Below are 16,660 nucleotides of genomic sequence, written 5' to 3' on the forward strand. Positions count from 1 at the left end.
CGTGTACCAACACCTTAACAAGCAATTATTTGCCCACGGAAGGCTAAGGAGGTACCCAGAGTGGGATACAAGAGAGGTCAATGAGGGGGTAGTCATTTGTACTATTGGGGAGATCTGTCAAACAGAAGACAGAAAAATCAGCAAAAGTAGCACAAAATGAATGTCAGATCGGACTTCCACAAGCCACCCTCCGATTTGTATTTGTATTGCCTTTGATTTGTTATGAACTAGTGACTAGTTATTTCACGTCCTCTCCCACATCACTTTCATTTTGCCCCGTCTGCTGGGAAGTTGAGGTTTGCAGTGTTATGATTGGAAACCGCATGAGGAAGTCAAAGTGTGTTGTGAGCACACTAGCACCTGCTGCTCAAATCCAACATTTACTTTCCTCTCAGACACTTTCCCTCATCATGAACTGGGCAGTTCATAGCTGAGGTGCACATTATTTAATAGGCTTTCACATTGGTTAAACAAAGATTTTCTTTTTGCTGCTTTCCTCCCATAGACTTATATGCTTTTACTTTGTTTTGTACTGTGTCCTGACTTTTTGGAGGCAAGTAAAGCCTTCTGATTTACTTCCCCCTCCTGTTTGCTCATTCTTATGGAGAAACTAGTCAGTACTACGAGACTGTCTCTCTGAGTTGTTGTATTGTTACAATGGCACACAGAACCTTATAGTGAAGTGTGATTAGGAGACTTTGTATCTTTTATATGTTTTTCTGGGTTGGCGCTTTGGTTGATTTTACAATGTGCTGAGGGGCGTGCTGGTGGAAGCAGTTATTTTTCTGCCATGTTTTGGTCCTTTTAGTCATTCACTTCTGCATTTACTGCAAATGGCTACTAAGGGTAGCTCGCACCCTAAGATGGCTGTGCCATGAGGTTTCGCTTGTTCTTTGGCCTGCCTTATCAGTTCTAGAAATGCCATAGATGGAATGCCGTTTTCCATGTAAAGCTGCTGTTTTTGCAGGTAAAGGTGCGGTTTGTATGTGTGCAATTGGATTTCTAAACTCTGGCCTTGTGGGCAGATGTTTAGGAAACCACCCTTGTTATAGTGAATAGGGAGCAACTTATGGGAGTTTAGCCAAACCAATCAAGTTAGTAGGGAGGGAGGTCAAGGTTAAATCTCAGGAGAGGAGTGGTGTCAGCGGTCTAGAAAACAAAGTATGAAAATATGACTAATGGTAGGTAATATCACACAATACTAAACATTATTAAACATATACAGTCACTGTAGTTGGTGCAAAATAAAAAATCCCACCCCCAAATACCTTTAAAGGAAGGTAAGTGATTGGGTTAACACCAGCTGTCCACAGGAATTGTAATCCTAATTTTTATTTTTTATTTTATTTGTGTTTAATCGCTTCGGATTTTTTACAAAAAGGAACAAATGGTTGATGTTGATGGAGGTTTCAAAGACAATAACTAAAGTTCAAGTAAATAGATGTTTCTCCGTGTCGACGAGGGAAAAAGAAGGGTCGACCAAAGTAGTCCGGTGGGAACGACGGGGTCTCAGCAAACGACTCCATGTAGACGAGATTTCAGATTTTGGCGATCGCGCCAGTTTAGCCCCATATGAAAGCAGTAGGTGGACGGGGATCAAAGTTCAATGCTTCTCAAGGAGGTGTCGAATTGATGATGTGTTGCATGATATTAACCGTAGCTAGGGCCCAACCTGGTTTGTCGCCTGCAATCAGCTTGTTCCAACAATTTCCCTCGTCTAACGATGCAAAGTCAGAGATTTTGTTCTTCAGGTAAATGACACGGATGTCACGTGTCTTTGGACAGTTCAAGAGGAGGTGGCGAATTGTCTCTTTTTCTGTAATCGATTTGCAATACCGCCATCGATTAGTTTCCGATAGCCCTCTGATTGCCAGGATTTCGTTTGTCTCCAAAAGATTTAAGCGTATTTTCAAAAAATAGAGACGCGCTGGTCTGCTTGGTAAAAGTTTGAGATAAGTTTGCAGTGAGTCTAGCTTGTTGAAAAAGGGGGGAAGGTGGCTGGTAAGCTTATATTTGTTAGCGGTTTCTATAGTTTGTATCCAGTCCCACTCTTGAATTTTTTTCGAGGTTTTTACAGGGTTGGTTATCAATTCTTCCTTGCTACTTTCAGCCAAGTGTAGAAGATTGAGCATGTTTGATTCCCATTTCTGGAGTGAATTACAAGGTTTCAATTCGAGTTCCTGGTTTATCAGTTGGTAGGCGTATGGAGACCCAGGTGTTATGCATTTCCTGTATAGTTGGACACTGTTCAGTGCGACAGAGGTTCCCATAGATAGGAGGCCTAATTCCCTCCTAATCGAAGCTATTGGAGTCGAATTTGGAAGGCCAAGAATTTTCCTCCAGAACAGAGCTTCCAATTTTGGCCATAACTCTGCCGGAAGGTTGAGCATGGCGTCAGATCCGTAAGTAACCGAGGGAATCACCTTCTTCTTGTAGAAGTCTCTTACGGGAATTAAGGAGTAGCGACCGAATTTGAGGTCGATTGCCTTACCCTGTGTAGATAACTTCTTGACTTTGTCGATGAAGGTTTCTTGCATGGCTTTGTCCTTCAAGGAGGAATCTAACGTGGCTCCCAGGTACTTAAAGCTAGAGACCATTTCGATTCGAGTAGAGCCAAGATGGAGATGGAATTTTTCTGTTTTCTTAGATGTTTTTTGGAACTTCATCATTTTAGTTTTAGACTCGTTGATTTCTAAGTTGTTTTCCGCCATGTACCTTTGCAGGTTGTTTAATTGCCGTTGGAGACCTATAGGGGTGTGATCTAATAGAATGAGGTCGTCGGCGTACAGCAGGCGGCTAATCTGGGTACCTCCCAGCTTTGGAAAATATGACTAATGGTAGGTAATATCACACAATACTAAACATTATTAAACATATACAGTCACTGTAGTTGGTGCAAAATAAACAATCCCACCCCCAAATACCTTTAAAGGAAGGTAAGTGATTGGGTTAACACCAGCTGTCCACAGGAATTGTAATCCTAATTTATGAAGTCCAACCCTAAATTGTATGGGGCCCTGTCCCCAAAAGGTAACAAAGTTTTCTTATAGTTTAGGAGTTGAAAAGAAAATAGGAGAGGGATTCTGGGGGACGTGGAGATGGGTCCAAAAGTTAGGTGAAGACGTATTCTAGTGAATAAGCCAGTTCTCAGCTTTAAGAGGGCCTTCAGCAATAAGTTTTGCCAGATCCATACAATGGTAAACATTTTTTTAAGTTATTCAAACTTTTGGAGGGTGGAAATGGGGAGCCAGGTATGTATTGCTACAACTTACCACCCATACTCCATTTTGTTTCAGACATGGTGTGTCGTAAGAGTTAAGTTTCCCACCTTTGGTTCCGTTTGCTGTTGCCCAGGAGCTAAGGGTGCAGGAAGAGTTCCGGTCGGGGATGGAAGCTTGGTGCAACTTCTTCTCGACGAACAATGCAAGAACCACTGCTGCAGCACTCTTCAGGGCGCTCAACTAGATGCTGGAATGCAGGTTTCAGGGACGGTCACCTTTGCACAGCGACAGCAGGAGTCAGTTGTCACAGTCCAAAAAAGCCTCCTATCTCAGGACTCTTCATTGGCTGGTAGCTGAAATTTTGCAGGAGGACCTTCTCGGGGAGATTTATAATTTGTATGTTTCATCCCCTCTCCATGCGAGACCCCCAGCACTTTTTGCTGTATTTCTGGACCTTTTTCTTTCAGTCCTGAGTGAGTGGAGCCTTTTTCCACTCATTCATTGTTGTAGGCTGTCAGAAATCAGGTGGTGTCTCACCCACTAGTTCCTGGGGAAGCTGTCATCCAGGTGGCCAGGACACAGCCATCGCTTTTGGATCCAGTTCCTGGGGGTGGACCAATGCGGAAGGATCACCTGGATGAGGGGTCTTGTGGGAGTGGGACACCGGATGGTGAGATGCGGTATCCCCATCCCTATAACGCCTTTTCCCCATCCTACCAGCTGGGATATTTAGGAATTCTACCCCCCCCCCCCACCCCCCCTTTTTTCTTTTTTTTACAACGCGATAAATGTTGTAAATACAATAGCCAAGCGAGGTCAGGCAATTACTGACCATCACACACACCAGACTTTCATTAAGCTTCCCCACATAAATAAAAGGCGGAGCACGAGAGTATACTCTGATCGAGGCAAAGCACACGAGGAACCAGCAATTCCAAGATGGCAGTTTAACGACAGAATAAAGACGGCGAAACAGAAGAGGTTCGCAGGGAGGGAAGTTACCTTGACCTTTTCGACAAGGAATCGTTACTTTCATGAGCCCTCGAGATTAGAAAGCATAAAACCAGGAAACCAGTCTGAAGAATCCTGCCTTGTGTGTTGGAACCCGGACCCTCCTGCGTCAATAAACAAGGTGGGGAGAATCACCAGCCGCTGTGGTACTGTCCTTGGCTCCAAGAACAAAGCGGTGTCAGTGAATACAACACAGCTGGTGAGTTGGGGAGACCGATACAAGACCGGTCTGTGTTGCAGCATGGTTGCAAGCATCAACATTGTATGGCAAGCGCTGGAACAAAGATTGTTAAAACGGTGTGAGAAAAGACGCACGTAAAGTTGAACTGCTGATGAGTGATTGAACTTTCAAAGCAAGATACAATACTTTTGACATAGTGGTCCGGCACCGCATGGGTGCTCAATCAAAGCTCTCTGTAAAGTATCCTGCTAAGAAGTTGTGAAAGTGCGAAAAAAGTTATATCGAGAAGAAAATTAGTAATTGTGAATCGAAGCGGTCATGCGACAGGCTGAGCAAAATCCCTCAGTCTTCAATTTTTGGAGTAAAGAAAGTTTGGCAAAGTAGATAAAGTTGGTCTGGACCTGGCAGAGGAAGATAAAGTGAAAGCTTTGTTTTTAAATTGGGTCTGAGCCCACGCAACGGGACCTGGGGTGAACAGGAAATCACCCGATAATTTGTACATGTGAAATCCTAAGAGAGGAACTTTTATGTTTGTTGTGTGGCAACAAGGCCCTCTCACATACAAGACTTCTGCATATAAGGCATGATGTTGAAGTTTTGAACTGCATCCTAGTGCTAGAAAAGCCAGAGACTGCTAAACTCCAGTGTGCCACCTTGTCCTGTGCTGAAAACGTGGGAAAAGGGAAGCCAGCGGTTTGAATATTTCTTGAACAATGTTCTTTTGCATAACATTGTTTCCAGAACTATTTGTGGCGACCTTAGGGCGCGGGATGTTTAGCACCCGCAGGGGGCTACTGTTTAATTTCCTGGAGATTGCCGTTCTCCTGAGCGCTAGGCCACGCCCCATCACCTACTTCAACTGCTCCCAGGCCCGCCAGGGCCAAAGCATGGATGACCGAGGGCAAGGGGTGTTTAGTTCCCGCAGGGGTTTTCAGCGAGCAAAGGGGCAGCTCATTACCGCCGCACCTAAGTGAACATTTTGGTTCATAGGAACAAGAGCATCAAGGAAATGTGAGGAGTAAGGGAGGTCCGGGGGATTAAATCCACTTGCTACAACTCTCTACAGCTAAGACTACGCTGACGCATATTGCCCTGGCATCTTTCCCCGCGCTCGTCCCGCCCACATAGACATGGCAACGATTGCAGTGGCCACAGAACTTGTAGGTCCTCCCCCTGACCCCTGCAAAATATGCCTGAATTTTGTCCCACAAGGCTTAAGATTGCAACAGTGAAACAGAAGCTACTGACTCTGCCTTCACCAGATATAAATGACACCATGCCCAGGGGGAATAGTCCAGTAATAACGGGGGATGCCTACAAGCTGATCAAGGAGATAACCATTTTCTGGGAAGTGCCCCGATTACCCTGCAGAAACACGCTGGCATTGTTGCCATCGAGATCGTCCACAACATAGACTTCACTGTAGATGGAAATCCTGGTTGGCATGACCTAAAGGGAGGAAACGCCCAGTCTGCAATGACATGTACTGATAAAAGGGGGTCAGCCGTGGATAATGTTTCTTAGGGGACGCATGAACTACCATCTGCACTAGCATTGCTGCCCACTAATGTATCTGCCGTCCCTCTCCCCCCCCGTATCACTGCATGCCATCCTCGGAAAATTTACTTTGCGATTCCAGAGAACCTGCCCGAAGTGAAGTGCCCCCTCAACATCGCCAATCTTGCCCATGCTGCTTCTGCTGTTATTTATCCAGAGTTAAATGCGGCACCCACTAACTCAAACAAAATCATGGAAGACCCTGAGCACCAAGCAGCTGATGCTTGCACTCCATTGACTGTGAATACACACCGGCCGGGGGGGGGGGGGCGGAGCCTCTCCGCCCCCCCCGTCCCACCCCCCCACCCCCCCCAAATGCTCTGCGGACCTAACTCAATCCCTGTAAGAACTAGACTTGTGGGGCACACAAATGGACGTGGCAGTGCTCCGCAACGCATACATCCATGCCCTATATACAGGACTAGCCGCAATTTGTTCAAGCTCGGGACAAATACAGTGTAAAGTTCTGTACCGAGCCATGGGGGACCCCTTTGGCTCCAATCCCTTTTTTGTATAATGTGTGGATTGATGTTTAAGATGTGTGTACTTTGATGACCCTATGGTTGAATAAAGTTAAATGATGACTATTTGTATTTAGATGTAAGGATTGGCAGTAGCTTTTAGTATAGGCCCTTTCATTTTGACAGACTTGACTAGGACTGCGTTATTATTTGTTGGTCGTAGCTTGCTCCTATCTTTAGATTTGGGATTGGATATGTGTTTTGTAAACCCAATAGAATTTCAATAAACACCCTTGAACTGTGATCATTTGTGTCTTATTGTTTGATACCATGCCTTCCTTCTATTCTTTGTACTCTACCTGTAACATGGTGTCTGTCTACTCCATAGCTCTGCATCTGTGTTTTTACAACTGCAGCACACAGCTCCTTCTGGGCAGTGTTGCTGGGGACCCATAGGGCCCTCCTTTTAGATTATTTTTCTAGATCTTCAAGTAACTACAGTTCTTGACAATAGAGAGATAATTAGTATCTCTCCCAAAAGCCTATAGTCTGAGAGATTGCCACACACCACCTTCAGTGGAGTGCCAAAGGGATACTTAGTATCCTCCTTTTCTGCTCCTGTGACCTTTTAGTCATGTATACAAACACCTAGTTATGGCTGGTGGCAGTGGATGTGTTCTACCAACTATTTATTTTCCATCCAGCAGGCTATATCCATAACCTCGGTAGTGCACAGTAGGTGCACCCAAGTACCAACTTGGGTCCTCACTACTTTTTTTGCCATTACTAGCGTGGTTGTTCTTTGTTAGCCCTTCTTTTCTTTTTTTTTCTTTTTATATTTGTATTTGGGTAGTAAAAAACCTTTACAAAACTTTATGAAAGAAACGTTAAAACATTTTACATATTTCACATGTACAATATACTGCTAAAACATTACGAACTTTCTTTTAAAAAGCACAGTAATTATTTCCTTTAAAAACATCCAGGAATCTCAAATTCACTATTCATCTAACTTTCATAGTGGTTATTCATACAATCTTTTTCTATAATCCTTAAAAGATGACCTAGTGCAAAGATTAGTGGGTTGTGATTCCCATTCATCAACCTTTCCCATAAATATACAGTGCAGTCTGCATTTGTTAGCCCTTCTACCATTCTGGTTCGGATCTCTGCAGGAACCTTACAGGTTCATCGAAGATTTAGACCGATTCAGCCTTTCCACGACGATGCACTAGAAATGGGCAGAATGTCTCCTTGTATTGGTGTTCCGCAGCTCTGGAAGCTCCTAGGACCTCTGGAGATGGCTCAAGTCAAAGGTCTTGGGACTGGTTGTTCCCACCAGCCAATGGGAAGGAGTCGTCCTCTTTTGCTTAGATAATGGGGTCAGGACAGCAGCAATCACTTCATGGTGTTGCTAAGGGTCTTCAGGCGTCTCTGGTAGTCTTCTTCGGTTACTTCAGTTTCCAGTGGTCGACTTGTTTTTCACTTAAGAAGCCTTACCCTTTATACAGTTCCAGCACACTCCTCTGCAATCTCTCTGAGCTTTTTACAGAAAAGGGCATTTGGCTGTCCAATTATGACAGCCAGACCCCCTGTGGAAGCTAGTCCTATTCAGGCACTCTGGCAGACAAAGGACAGGGGGGTGGAGGACTCCGTCCCCACTTCCTGCATGCCGAGACACTCTGTAGCCTAGGCAGGGATACCCAAGGGTTCACGCCTATTGGGTAAGAATGAGTGCAGTCCAACTGGTATGGGACTATCCAAGACTTAACTCTTGGTATTAGGTAACCCACCTTTTAACATAGGCCTGTACTATACAAGTTGTTAGTGTGACTGAGTAGCCAGGCTTGTCTTAAGGGGGGCAATGTGAGCTGTAGAGCTGTGCAATGACATCAGTAAATGCAAGTATCCAATTAAACACAGTTATATAATAAATGATGTATTTATACATGGGATCATTGTTTTGATCCCATGTACAGCACTTCCCCCTCCCCTTTGCCCATGGCACTTTGCCCCTCCCCCATTCCCTGCACTTTCTCGATCTCAATGTCAATTGGCCTGGTAAGATTGTTCTCTGCCCTCCCTCTGTTCCCCTTCCTTGCCTCATCGCGCCTTGAAACACTTGTGTATAGGCATGCTACAAATGCCATATCATATCACAAAGATATTTAAAGCATTCTTTCAAAAGCAGTCATTAGCTGTAACATTAATTTAAAGTTAGGATTCAATTCAAAAAGTGAAAAATAAAGCAGGTGAGTAATTCATTCATAGGTTACACATGTTCCAGCACCTGTAGGTGACGTCATTTGAGGTCAGTAAAGCATTTGTATAGGATCACCTTTGCAATATTGAGTTTTTAAGGAAGAAAAGGTTAGGGTTAGATCAGAACAGACTGATTGGGAGAATCCAACTGTTCTTATAACCAAAGGGATGCAGGCAGTCTATTATCCCAGCATTAGTGTTCAGCATTTAAAACATGTAAGGGAACAAGCACTGTCAAAGCCAATAGGTTCAGAAGGAGGCCTTTAGTGAGCCAGGACAGCCAAAGTCAATGAACAAAGTCAAAGTTCTGATGCTCTTCTTTGAAAAATGTTCTTAGTCTGTGTTCAAAAGAGAAATCGCAGCAACTCGAGAGGAGTCGCATTTAGAAACCACAAGCTGTAAGACCAATGCAGGTAAGTTGAGGTCAACTTAGTGTAGTGTTAAATCGCACTCCCAAAGATGGGGAAACACCCCAAATGGCTAAAGGATAAAGCACCCCAGCCCCCACCGTACCTTTGAAATTAAAGTGTTCGTTAGTTGCCTTCATGATGCAATGCTGTAGTCCCTTGTTCCTGGTCCTTGGTCATGGTGATGAAAGGGATGTTGTCTGGCGGGCTCCTGCTGCACTACTTGAGAGAGTGACTCGACAGCAGTAGATTTCCGTTGATTCAGTGGCTCTTAGTGGTTCTGGTGCCTTTTTTCAGCACCAAAGAACAAAAAGCACTGGTTAGGATTTCATTGATCCCTTGGTCCTATAAGGGGACTCTGGATGCAGATTTCTTGCTTCTGTAGGGACCTCTGGATGCACACGAAGATCTGGCCTTATTCGGACTTCAGAAGACAATGCAATCACAGGTGGTCGAGCTACCCCGGGTATTTGGCTTCTGCAGCCTTGGAAAGTTGCAGCAAGTCAGGGGTTACGCCTAAATAGTGTGCCAAAGCTAGTTGGTCCCACCAGCCTAAGGGAGGAAGTCGTCCTTTACGGATCTTCCCTGTGAATTTGAAAACTGGGTCAGCCGAGCTGCAGGGCTTCACCGGGCACTTCGCGGCCCACGTGCTGCTGGCGTCTTCTGCTTCGGATGTTGTCCTCGAATTGTTGACTCTACTCGTAGTCCCAAAAACCTCGCTTTTAATGCAAGTTCCCATTCATTCACAACCCTAGACTGTCAATCATACAGCAGGGAGGACAGCCAGCCAATTGGAACTGGTTTCGCTCAGGCTCACCAAGAGACAAAGGACAGGGAAGTTTTGGGACCCTCCCTCACTTCCTGCCTTTCCAGTCACACTAGAGCCTGGGTGGGCTTCAGGGCTCAGGCCCACGAAAGGCAAACTACACAAAGGACTCAAACCTGCTGCAAACAGAGTAAAATCCCAGAAGAAACTTAACTAACAGGAAATGGTGGAAAAAAGATGGGTGCCATTTTGTTTGAGAAAAAGTTCACCCTTAGGTGCAGCACTGCAGCTGATCTATCAGCCTGCAGATGCACGTCACTAGGTAGTAAGAAACTACTGCCACCATCCATTCAAGTGAGTTAGTGTAACACAATGTTACATGAGGAATGGGTTAAAGGAATTACTATGTAACCCCCAGCACTCCACATAGGGTGGTGTGTGCTGGACTCATAAATTAAAGGTAAGTAAGACCGGGGTCATCTTACTATTCTTGGGAACAGTAGTTCACACAAGAAAATGTAGGTAAACATTAAGAGAAATCCAGAGGACTTCTGAGTGGCGCTGCACAAAAGGTGCTGTGTCGATGCAAAAGCAGATGCCTATGGAGTTTACCAGACTCCATAAAACAGTAAGGAACATAGAAAATCATAGGTAGAAACACACATGAGTGAGAAAAAGATCCCACTCACTCAGGAGTACAAATTAAAGAGTCCCGAGTCAAGTCAAGCAAAATAGCTGGGGGTCTCGAGGTTAAAGCAAATTGGCACGTAAATTCTCCCCAACGCCGCCAAAGGCCAAATGCACACACTGACCTCCTCCCAGAATGGTAGAAGGGCTAACAAAGAACAACCACACTAGTAATGTAGAAAAAAGAAGGGTGGCCCCAAATTGCTATTCGGGTGCCCCTATTGTGCACTACCGAGGTTATGGACATAGCCTAAGGTATAACAATTACACAGTAATTGGTAGTACACTGCCACCAGCCATAGCTAGGAAGATTCTGTTACTAAAATGTCACAGGAGCAGAGAGAAGGTGGGATACTAGGTATCCATTTGGCACTCCATAAGGGGGTGTGTGCCAATCTCTCAGATTATAGAGTTTTGGGAGACATACTGAGCTCTATCCTCAAGAACAGTAGTTACTTGAGGATGCAGAAAAGTAATCTTAAAGGAGGACCCTAGGAGTCCTCAGCAACACTGCCCATAAGGAGCTGTGTGCTACAGTGGTAAAACAAAGATGCCTTGAAGAGCTATGGAGCAGACAGACTCCATATTACAGGTAGAATACAAGGAATAGAGTTCCAAAAGACAGAGCCCACAAAAATGGATGAGTGAAAAAAGGCTCCACTCATTCAGGACTGAAAGAAAAAGGTCCAGAAGTCCAGCAAAAAGTGCTGGGTGGTCTCACTAGCAGAGGGGATGAAGCATGATGATGATACATCTCCCTAACAAGTAAAGAAGTATTTTTATACCCGATTGTCCAAGTGCTGTTCCTTGTTTATTTCAATATGTGGACCCCCTTACAAGCTCACCACCTCTTGAGACTTGGCCTAGACCATTCACCTTGCTACCTTGAACTGGTTTGACTACAGCTCCCAGAGTTGTCCCTGTCACAATATAGGTTGGCCTTCTATACATCTGTCGACCAGGCCAGAGTATAGAAAATCTGTCCTAACAGCGAACTACTGTTCTCAAGGGTAGAGGGATACTTTTTATTCTTTCTACGTTTTATATTGTGAGATCAACACACACCTCCTTATCTGGAGTACTGAAAGGTTACACTGTATCCCTTTTATCACTGCTCTGTTACACTTACAAGCATACCTGAGTGGCTGCTGGCAGTGGATTTGTTGTACTGACTTTTGGTTTGTGTTTACCTGTGGGCTGTTCTCGCAGCCCTGGTAATGCACAGAAGGGTCACCATTGACCCAAAATTGTGAGACTTCCTTTTTTCGCCAGTTCTTGTGTGCTTGTTACTTCTTGGTCCTTCTACCATGCTGGGTGGGGGAGGTCCTGGTTTGACTTCTGTCTTTGGTGGGAATCCTTTGTGAAACCCTCCGATTCTCCAGAGTGTCTGTGAAGACTGGGCAACGAGGGAGGAGTTGGAAAATCTGCATTTCTTTGTCTCCTGGCATGCCTGCATGGAATCAGTTCTTACTGGAAGGCTGGCTGTTCTAAAAGGACACCCACTCCGCAAAGTTTGAATGTAGCATGAGGGTTCCTGGATAAATGTCTTGGATCATGAGGGTGAAAACATGTCTACCACTGCAGCTGAATCTGATGAGGAAGAAGAGAAGACGCATGTAGCAGATTCCAGCAACCAGAGATGCCTGCTGAGTGACTGCTGCTGTGCTGACCCTTTCCTACATGCGACAGAGGGGACCTGAAGAGGACGTCTTTTTTACTTGGATTGGTGGGACCAATCAGTCTTAAGAAGACCTGCATTTCGAGCCATCCCACAATGAGCTGTCACCTATATGGGCTGCAAACTGCCCATACCCGCGGACCTCGAGGCTGAGTGCTGTGCATAGTCTTCCGAAGAACAAATCTGACACTTTGGTGGACTCCTGCTGGACCTCCAGAAGCAAGATTCCATTCCTTGAAGTCCCATCGCCAGTTTGCTGGACCGAGATAGCTAGGCGAATTGTTCGGACGAGAACCGTTCATCTGCTATTCTGAAAAGGGCGCCAAACTCTGAAGAATACTTTGTTGGGAGCCTTTCTCCTTGATTCCTGCTGCAAAATCCCTTCCAGTGTCCTTTCTTTAGTCTGAAGACCAAGAATCCAGTGACCGGTGTGAGAAACCTGAGGGTATTCTCCCAGGTAGACCTCAGGAATCCCTTATTCAAGTGGCCTGGGAAGGGCTGGCGCTCTGATCCCAACCCTGGGGGTGGACGAGCGAGGGAGGATCACCTAGGTAGTGTGGAGCCCAGGGTTATGCTTGGGGGGAGGGGGGGAGGAGGGGGTATCCAAGGTGATACGCGGCATGATACTGAGTCAAAAGAGGAAAACCATCCTTCCGGTCCCGCTTTTGGATGACATTTGGGATGAAGGGCTGGTGCTTATGAATAATACTTCTGAAGAAGAAATTAGAAATTCAGGGTGCTGGACTCTGCGCCCAAGTGCCTGTGGGCACAACCGTCACTGAACTCTGTGGTCTCAGCAGCGGCCCAAGAAGTCGTTGTTGAGCTCTAAATATTCGGCAGCGTCCACCCCTTCTGAAAACGAGGGGAATGAATAGGATGTGATGGGACAGCAAGTGATCTACTCTGCAGCGACGACCATCGCTGTCAACGTCCTCGCTATCGTAGTGCACTATGACCGGGAGCTGTAGTTCAAGTTCACACCTCTGTTGGACTTCTCCCTGATAAGAGGTCAGAAGCGTTGGAGGTTTTTGTCAGAGGGCAAGGTGGCATCGGACCACGCCATGACAGTGGCCAAGGACCTTGTGGATGCGGGTTTCCACCTTTGTCACTGTAGCTGGCTCAAGGTCACCAACTTTTGACGGGCGGTCCAGACAAAGGTTTTGGAAATGTCCTTTGACAGAGGGAATCTTATCGGGAAGGCTGTAGCTCAGTCTCTACGCGCCATCAAGGCAGACTCAGACGGCACGCCACAGCAGCGACTGTCGTCCTTTCAGTCCTCATGAGGCAAGTACCTCCCCCCCCCCCCCCCCCCCGTGCTTCCAAGGGTTTACCGAGGGGGCTCCTCTTCTTTCTGCCAACCCTCCTGCTGCTCCCCAAGAGACCAACAGGGGCCGCTCCAAGGCCTTAGGTGGAGGACGCCTTCGTCGCCAGGGATCCCAAGGCGGCCAGTCAACCTCCAAACAAGAATGACCCAGCCATGAATTCGGGCTCCCACCCGTGCTCCCTGGTGAGAGGCCGTCTGGCGCACTTAATCAGCGTGTGCTCTAGAGTTCCTACGGAAGTGTCCCCAAAATACCACTGGTGGCCTGGCAAGAAAACCACATCCCTCAGCTGCTGTTGGAGGTTCGGGGCATGCTAAAGAAAGGGGTGATAGAGCTAGTTCCAAAGCGGCTCTGGAGTTCATTCAAGGTACTTCCTCGTGCGAAAGACCACCGGTGGGCTGGAGGCCCCTTCTCAACCTACGACGACTAAACAAATACATAAAGTCCCAGAAGTTCTGAATGGTCACTCTTCAACACATGCTCGGACAGCTAGAAGGGGGGGAGACTTTGTCGTCATTGGACCTGGAGGATGTGTACTTCCACTTCCCCACCCACAAGGGACACGGCAAGTTTCTGTGCTTAGTCGTTTGGGGAAAGCATTACCAATTCAAGGCCCTGCCTTTTGGACTGAGGTCGGCAGCCAGAGTCGTCTTAAAGAGGCTGCCGCTGGTGGCAGCCCATCTACGACTACAAGGGATCCACTCCTTCCCTTACTTGGCTGACTGGCTCATCCAGGCCGAATCAAGAGGTACCGCTGTCAACCACAAGGCGAGGACGGTACGCCTTCTGACGGATCTGGGGTTCTCAGTGAGTTATGCAAAGCCCTGCTAGACTCCATCGCAGGACGCGCTATTCCTGGGTTCCCGGCTCCACACAGTGTCATGCCTACCGTCACCGTCGGAGGAGAGTGTAGCGGCCATCCTGGGCAAGGTGCAACGACTGCTTGCCCTGAAGATCGCCACGATGAGGGCCATCAAGTCTCTGCTCGGCATAATGTCATGCATTTATCTCATCCGGCTCTGCAGGTTACGGATGCGCCCACTGCAGGAGTTCCTTGACGCCTGTTGGATTCAGGTGTCCATAAGTGTTGGGTAAAGTTTGTATGCAGTACCCTCTGTTACCACTACACACAATTAGGACTACAGGTGTCAGCAAAACCAACCTTTGGTATAAGTCTGTACTACACAGTTTTTGGTAGCGAGCTGAGCAGCCAGGCTTGTCTCAAGGGAATCTGAGCTTGTAAGGGTGTTACACAAAGGTCTAAAATGACAAGTATTCAGATAGACAAGGTTTCTTGGTAAAACACTTATTAATTTATTACACAATCATTTATAAAGCATTCACTGAATGGGGCAACCAATATCACACAAATTATAATACAGTACTGATTACTAAGCAGTTGAGCTCCCTTGAAGTAGGAGCAAAATAGCATGGAATTAGGAGCAAAAAGGCATAAGTTAATAAAAACGAATATTAGTTACTCTAAAACTTTGCAAATAGTTTGAGTTCACCAGAGGAGTTGATTCAATGCAATAGGTAGGCCAAAGCCAATGGGCTAGTGTCTTGTAAAGGTAAAAACGGTTCTGGTATTTAAAACGGAAAAGTCTTTGCCACGGTTCTTAGAAGTAGTTCATGGAAGAAAGGTTTGTATGTCGGGTAACAAGCTGACTAGGCCTGCAAGTTACCCAAGTTGTACGCACTTTCGCAGTGAGAGGTAAGTTTGCTCGGTCGGGTTTTCACAGTACCTTACATTGAAGAAAAAGATCCAGCTGAAGACTTCTGTTTCTGGCAGTTCCTGCAGATCTCACTGTTCCTGAGCCTCAGTCATGGGGACAAGAGGGAGGACGTCGGGGGACTCCTGCACTGCACGGGGACTGGTCACAAAGCTGGCAAATGGGGAAATCTTCGATTCCATGTGCTGTTCTTCAAGCACACAAGCTTGTGTCCTTCCTCCTGGTTAATACTAACCAGCTCCGAGAATGGTATCCAGATGGCTTACGAGTTGATTGGTCCCACCAACTCAAAGGAAGAAGTCGTCCTTGAAGGGCTTCCTTGTCAAGGTGAACTTGGCGATTCAGACCTGCAGCATGTCTCCACCAGGCAAACCTACGGTCCAGTAGTTGTAGTTGCAGCAGCCGTTGTCTTCGGTTTTTTCGTTCCAGTGGTCGACTCTGCTTTCCAGTCCAAGAAACTCGCCTTTTAAATAGTTTTCTCCCTTTCATTCCAGCCTAGCTGCCACTCACCCAGCGGGGTGGCTGTCCTTGCCGGACAGTCAGCCAGCCAATCACGCCAGAGTGCATTTGGGTCTCCTAGGAGACTAAGCACAAGGAGTTTCGGGTAACTACCTTACTTCATGCCCACTCCAGACACTCGGGCGCCAGAGGCAGTCTTCAGTCCTGAAGCCCACAAAAGGCATAGGAACAAAAGGACCAAACCCAGTTTGGCGCGCAGAAACACATTCTAGAAGGACCTTTCCAAAAAGAAATGGCGAAAAAAGAAAACCAGGAACTGTTTAAACAAAGGCGACTCAGACGCCATCTTGAAAAACATGGCTCCTGTGATTTTTAGCTATCGGTGTTCGCGGTCAGGGAAAAATCATGGTAGTTCAAAGTAAAACCACTGCCACCAGCCATTTCGATAGGAAAGAGTAGCATTTGACTGCTACATGAGTTTCTAGACATAGGGGATTCTAGGTAACCCCTCCAACACTATTGTAAAATAGTGTGTGCTGGGTCTAGGAATTTAAAGACTAGTAAAGTCAATTTAACTTTATATTCTCTGGAAAACAGTAGTTTATCCCAGAGAAGTTATTTAAACCTTGGGACAGTCAAAAAGGCTTCCCTGTGTCACTACACTGAGGGTGCTGTGTGACGCACCTGAAAAGATGATGCCTATGGAGTTATCTAAAACCCCATAATCAAAGACCACATGAGTAAAACGTACATCAAAATACATGAGTGGGAAAAAAGGCTCATACTCAACAGGTAAAAAAATCAAGTCCTCAAAATCCAGCCAAGTTTCTGAGGGGGGGTCTCTAAGGTGAAGGGAATTAGCACATTTATGAGAGTTCTCCCCAACAGGAAGCTTCCAAGACAAGATCGCGCTCG

At 46.2% G+C, this 16,660-nt stretch overlaps 1 protein-coding gene across 8 annotated transcripts in view; it reads left to right on the plus strand.

Annotated features, from left to right (window-relative positions):
• Positions 1 to 16,660, plus strand: part of PRRC2A (proline rich coiled-coil 2A) — a 2,343,739-nt gene that overhangs the window by 1,881,667 nt on the left and 445,412 nt on the right. The window lies entirely within an intron of this gene.

The sequence above is a fragment of the Ambystoma mexicanum genome, chromosome 13 (genome assembly GCF_040938575.1).
Source record: "Ambystoma mexicanum isolate Mex_15411 chromosome 13, UKY_AmexF1_1, whole genome shotgun sequence".
Lineage (NCBI taxonomy): Eukaryota > Metazoa > Chordata > Amphibia > Caudata > Ambystomatidae > Ambystoma > Ambystoma mexicanum.